The sequence below is a fragment of the Hakea prostrata genome, unplaced genomic scaffold, assembly GCF_041222555.1.
Source record: "Hakea prostrata isolate BN-2017 unplaced genomic scaffold, UWA_Hpros_2 contig_172, whole genome shotgun sequence".
Lineage (NCBI taxonomy): Eukaryota > Viridiplantae > Streptophyta > Magnoliopsida > Proteales > Proteaceae > Hakea > Hakea prostrata.
Window position 1 is genome coordinate 39,332 of NW_028291291.1, and position 6,045 is coordinate 45,376.

At 39.4% G+C, this 6,045-nt stretch overlaps 1 pseudogene; it reads left to right on the forward strand.

The window, feature by feature from the left end:
- The first annotated feature begins 4,029 nt into the window (after positions 1-4,029).
- On the forward strand, positions 4,030-5,592 carry LOC148998727 (uncharacterized; annotated as a pseudogene).
- The last annotated feature ends 453 nt before the right edge of the window (positions 5,593-6,045 follow it).

The following is a 6,045-nucleotide window of genomic DNA, read 5'->3' on the forward strand; positions in this document are numbered from 1 at the left end:
AATCTATGTTAATTGTAAGTGAATGTACTCACCTTATGTTCGATTTGAAATTCCTGAAGAATAGAAGGATGGGTTCCAAGTTGCCAAAGAAACCCTAATCATACAAGGATTTAAAATTAGGAACAAACCCTAAAGGATCAAAGATGAAACAGGGTCAAAACAGGGCAACTTGCTGTCATTCTGTGTCACACCCCACCCGCCAGTCTCGGTTACCTGCCCGACAACCCGTGGGAGTGAACCGTCACAGGATCCACAGGCTTACCATCAATAATAATAAATGCAAGTAATAGATAATAATGAGTAAGAGTAAGTGCAATAATTAATAGAAAGATTACAGGAGTCCAAATACTCCAATAAAATAATCAATGAAAGAGTAAATGATAAAAAAGAATATGAGTTCAGCGGAAGCAAATCAAAATAATTCAAATAATCTTCTTTTCAGTTTCTTTCTTTAAAGCTAAGAACTGGGACTCAAGTTTAGCAAGGTGAGGGGTTCTCCAATTCTTCTCCATACGATGGGCAAATTGCCTGGCAATTTGTCTCCTCTGTCCATCAATGGGTGCTTCATAGGAGCTTCCACACAGGCTTTCTCCATCTCCCATTGCCGGTGCCACATTCTCTTCATACGAGAAGGCTCCTTCATGGGGTTCCAATCCAATTTCCGACGCACTTCCTCCATCTGTACAAGCTAATATAACATGGAAATAAAGGAATGAGTTCTGACGAACTCAGTAAGAACAACATAATTCTCATCCATATGTCCTCACCATCATAAATGCATATATGATATGTATGAAGTGCAAAAGTATGAATGGCACTAAGATCTAACTATGCAAGTCTCTAACAGTTGACATGCTTTAAGTTATACACCAGCCCTCCTCTGGGTAGGTCTAGTCACTCTGATCCCGTAAGGAATAGATACCTTTGTAGGGATCCTGGGTAAAAGGGTAAGTCCACACCTGGCTCTCAAACCATGGCTGGGGTTAAGTCAATACTCTCTCACCACGATCATTGGTAATGAGTACTGGCGCATGTCGGGTTTTTTAGTCCAATGCAAGTCATAATAGTAACACACTACAGGAAGTCCAGATACATCCCTTATGGCACCAACCAACTCGGTTCAATATCCTTCGCAACCTAAGAATGATAACCCTCACAGATTGGCTACTGCTATTGGACTACATTCCATCACCCTATGGTCATCCACATATTGTTGGGGTAGAAAGTTCTCATGACTCCTCACGACACCCGGTCTGCTCCTTGGATGTCCATGAGCCCAACCCTAACATATGCAACCCTACCATTGCATGAACAACATTGGAGCACTGAGTCTTCGCACGGACTGGTTACCATTGTAGGATGAAACAGAGTCACATCACCATCGTCACAGGTCATCTAGCTTCAATTCCCCTACCGAAAGGGTAGTAGTATGTGGGGTACCTAGCCATGCAACTCTAGACTCTACCTAGGTATGTCATCCAGTAGTTATGATAGTGCTAGAGACATCAACTAGCATGTGTCCCATACCACAGCCCTCTGATATCTCAAGCCAGGACATCCAAATGGAATACCCTTTCCATCAGAACCATAATACATCAACCATCATCATATCACATTCATAATTAATAAAGTATATGTGAAGACAATACAAACAACAAGTATATGATAAGAACAACATGCTATAAATAGTTACAGCAGTATGTACAATTAAAGAACAGTATTGAAAGACACTGAACTAGCATGTTCAAGTCATTGCACAAAGATAAGATTCTATGTCCTTACCTGTAAATAAGTAGAAGTCTTCTAGAATGCAAACCAGAAACAATTATAAGACTTTTAGTAGAAACAAAGAACACCTATAAATAGGGTTACAAGATTATATAAGTCAAATGAGTCAAATTGGATCAAAGCCAAAAGCCACATGCTTTCTGGAAACCAGCCGGTCGCTTGGATAGATCGCTTGGCTCAAGTGACCGCCTTGAGCAACCACCCCAAAAATAGAGAGTTTCCAATCCGAAACTCAGGCTTTTGATCATCCGATTTCAATCCGATTTTGGATGATCTCAATCCGAATTTTGAACTAAACACTCCTATAATCGAGGGGTAACACAAAACCCTAAAAATTAATGTAGATCAGTCACCCAAAATCTTCCCCTTGATTGGATCTATCATTTTCATGAAAGCAAGGTTTTGTTTTCGGACAGGATCTCATCAAGAACATTGGAAAGAGAGCTACAACTAACCAATTGGGTAACCACTGACAACATGGGGATGGGTTAACACCAACCAATGGCTAAAGAAGATAAAGGGTGAAAGGAAAAACCAATTACCTCACACCAAAACACCAAAAAGGGAAGGAATGAATCACCAGATCTCAATCCATGCTCTGCACACCTTCCAGAGTGTCTCCACTGCAGCCTAACCACCAAAAACAACAATCCTGAATATAATATTCGTCAAGTGGGCGAGGGTTGCTATTTATAGAAGTCTGGAGGCAAATTAGGGTATTTTCCCACAAGCAAAACTAGGGGGTCGCTTGGCTCAATCAACCGCCTCAAGCAACCGCCCCCTAGTATATTGCTATACAAGGGTGCTTTGCTCAAGGGGTTGAAACCGAAACACAACTTAACCCTAATTAACACATAGGGGAGGTCTTACCGTCAATCCAAACATCTCCAGACACCACTTGCCTTCCAGAGATCCAACTTCCAAGCAAGACATGTTCATCATCAAGAGAATCTAGATCCATGAGGGGTTCAGGGTATGGATCATGGACTTCTATTCGGACACTCCACAAATTTACCCGGCTAGACCTTCGGGTTCTTGGACCTGCAATACGGATCCTGGGTTAGAAATACAGGGGTTGTTACATTCTGCCCTTTGGTTGCGTGGCTAGGTCGTTTGGGGCGACCAAGGCAATCGACCAAGCTTACTGTATGCGGACAGTAAAACCTAGATTTGATCAGAAATTCATCGTTTGAGTTCCAAACACTCCTAAATAATATTAGGAGACTATCTAACATGGTTTAAGCCTCAATCATGGTCAACAGAATAAAAATCTAGCGAATCATATATTAGGCTTCATCCGAAATCAACACGCGGATTTCACAGTTAGACTAGAGTGAATGGGGATTCACTCTAGGACTTAGAAAAAATAAATCAAGGGTCTGAAAATAACTTAGAAACAGATCTAGCATTGACTAGAAATCGATTAAATCAAAAGAGAATACAATTATGAAGGTCATGCTAGGCTTTTACCGAAATCACACTGTGATGTTCACGAAGGAATAGAGTGATTAGGGATTCACTCTAAGACTATAAGAATGGAAGAATAGGTCATTACAGTAGCATAAGACTTGCCTTATAATCAAAATAATGGATAGAATCAATAGAGAGAATAGATCTAGAAGGAATGAGAATACTTGCTAACCTTAAAGAAGAAGATTTGTTGAATGAAAAATCTCATGGATACTTGGGGATCTTCCTTGGCCTTGGAGAGGGTTCTCTAGGGTGCCTCTGACGTTCTCCAACAGCTTAATGATGAAGTGATTCATTAGATCGAAGCTTGAATATATAGGGCTTGGGAAACCTAATTTCCAAAAAGTACCAAATTTGTCTAGGGGATGGTTGGTCGCTTGGGGCAGCCAAGGCAGGCTGCCAACCTGCACCTTTTGGCCAAAAACTAAAATTTTGTCCCCGAAAGCCACAAACTCCAATTGGGTCCTTTTTCGAGTTATGAAATGATCTTATCTGGTTTTATGGGACCTTTCAATTGTGTCATCACAACATTTATAGTCCATCTACCAAGTCCATCATCATTTAAATTGCATCTTCTTCCAAAATCAGACAAGGTTTCTATCATAGGATCATCACCATCTACTTCCATTGGTTCTAAATCAGATCCAATGGGTTCAAATGGGAGGGCCCACAGTTGTCTTCTCCCTTCACTTTGGGTCTTTGGACCTACAATATAGACTTCCAGGTTGGGGTTGTGAGGGATTTCACATTTCTTGAGTTAGAAACCGATGCATGACTATCCACTACTTTGTAGATTTAGGTTTGAAATTTGGTTTCTTTCTTTCGGCAGTTCTAGACTGGGTTTGTGTTGAACTGAGCTTCCATAGACTGGGTTTGTGTTGAATTGAGCTTCCATTAATTTATTTCCTTGCCTCCCGAACCGAACGGAGATTTTTTTTTTCTTTAGTTATGCGTTGCTCTGTCCTTAGTGACAAATCATTCGAATAGAATCTACAGAAAGGCGTGGTTTTGTTCTTAGTTACTGAACTATTCCATGTCGTTCTCTATTGAACCGATAGATTTTCCAGATGAGACAAATATTCCTAACAATAAGGGTTGTTTCCCATCTCAAAACCTAAATATGTATTATGTCACATTGTAGCGTGTATGCAGATTCATGCAGTTTCAAGTTCTTACAAAGAAGCTTTTCACAGCTTAAATCTCATGAGTCATATAACTAGGAAGCCGACTGTGTGTGATTGTAATTCGTGTATGTACTATTATCTAAAGTTCAAAAAAGCCTCAATGCAAAATCTAGTTGAATTCTATGATCTAATGAGAAGATTCGAGCCTCCTCCTAATGCCTTGACTTACAATACTCTCTTGAATGGATTACTCTCTACAGGCACATTGGAAAATGCATTTTATTTCACAGAAGAGATGTATAGAAATGGATTTATGCCATCTTTCAGTCTCTTGTCGAGGTTATTGAAAAAATCTATCAAGTTGGGAAATTTAATGTGTTTTCTTTATGTGTTCGAACTAACGTTGAGATTGGAGTATTCTCCATCCGAAGCCACTTCACACATGTTGATTCTTTCCCTACTTAGAGCTCAAAAAGTTAATGAGGCATACTTTGTGTATTCTATGTTTTTGGATAAGGGGTTTTCCCCCTACTTTGTGCACACACAATTCAGTTCTTTGGGCTTTATACAAGTCTGGCAAGGTTGATACTGCTTTGACATTGTTTTGTTCTCTGAAGAAAAAAGGGCTTGAAAAAGGGCTTGTTAATGATGTATCTTTATATTCAGCATTTGTTCACGGGTTTAGCATAGGAAGAAGCTTTTCATGTTTTAAAAGAGATGTAGAAGGAAGGTTGTAAAGCTAATACCATCACCCATACTAACATCATAAAGTTTCTTTCTGATGATGGGAAGATTGATGAGGCTCTTTGCCTTTTGGATAGAATGGAAAAAGAAGAATGTGAACCAGATTTGGTCACATACAACATAATTCTTCGTGCACTTTGTTCCAAAGGAGCTGTTTGGTGGATGTTGCCACCTGCAACATCTTTTTCCATTGCCTATGTAACGAGGGTAAGTCAGGAGAAGCATTATTACTTCTAAACAAAATGATGGAAAAGGGTTTTACACCAAATCATATGACATATAACACAATCTTGAATGGGCCAAGGATGGGCCTGACTTGGTTTCCTTTAATACTATTATGGCCATGGCTTGCAAGCAGGGAGATTCTGCAACGAATAGTTCAAGCAAGTCTTTTCAAGACAGTTCAAGCATTGGAATGATTTTCTTTGACCAGTATTGGAGTGTTTATGCTCGACTAGAACAATGATTCCCTGATTAGCGTCAATTGATCTGTTGTTTAATATCAATTCAAGTTTCGCTTAAGGAGCAAATCTTCGAGTTGTTGTTAAGCATCGATGCAAATTTTGCTTCCTGAGCAAATCTTCAAGTCGTTATTTAGCATTAGAGTAAATTTCGCTTTTTGATCTACAAATAGATTCGTTGTTTAGAATCAATGTAAATCCCATTTTTTTGAGTTAATTTGTTGTTTAGCATCAGTTTTCTTTTTGAGCAATTCTTCGATTCGCTATTTAGCATCGAAGTAACTTTCTCTTTTTGAGCAACAAATCGATTCGCTGTTAAGCATTGATACAAATTTCACTTTTTTAAGCAAGTCTTCTTAAAGATGGTTTGAATACCAGAATGATTTGGCTCAAACAGCGTTGGAGTGTTTATGCTCGATCAGAATAGTGACTCCACTCGACCAAAACAATGATTCCCT